The following is a 322-nucleotide window of genomic DNA, read 5'->3' as shown; positions in this document are numbered from 1 at the left end:
GAAAATTTAACTCAATTAAATTGATAAAATAAATGAAATGTTACAATATGGGTACCAAACGAAAGGTATTTGAGAAATCTTGATTTGCAAATATTCTAAATAGGATTATGCAATATGTAAAATAAACTGAAAATATTGCAATTAGTCATGTTTTTTAGACCTCTTTAATTTGATTGCTATATTGTAATAAGTCATTTATTTTATCGATTAAATTTAGTTAAATTTTCAAACAGGTAACAACCCTCATCAAAAATATTTTCGGCTGTAAGCTTTCTTAAAACTCTAAAATTTAATACCAACATTGCAATATTTCATTTATTTT

Source organism: Rhagoletis zephyria, unplaced genomic scaffold (assembly GCF_001687245.7).
Source record: "Rhagoletis zephyria isolate East Lansing unplaced genomic scaffold, Rhagoletis_zephyria_1.1 Rzeph_scaffold_00102, whole genome shotgun sequence".
NCBI classification, from domain to species: domain Eukaryota; kingdom Metazoa; phylum Arthropoda; class Insecta; order Diptera; family Tephritidae; genus Rhagoletis; species Rhagoletis zephyria.
This window is presented reverse-complemented; position numbering follows the sequence as displayed.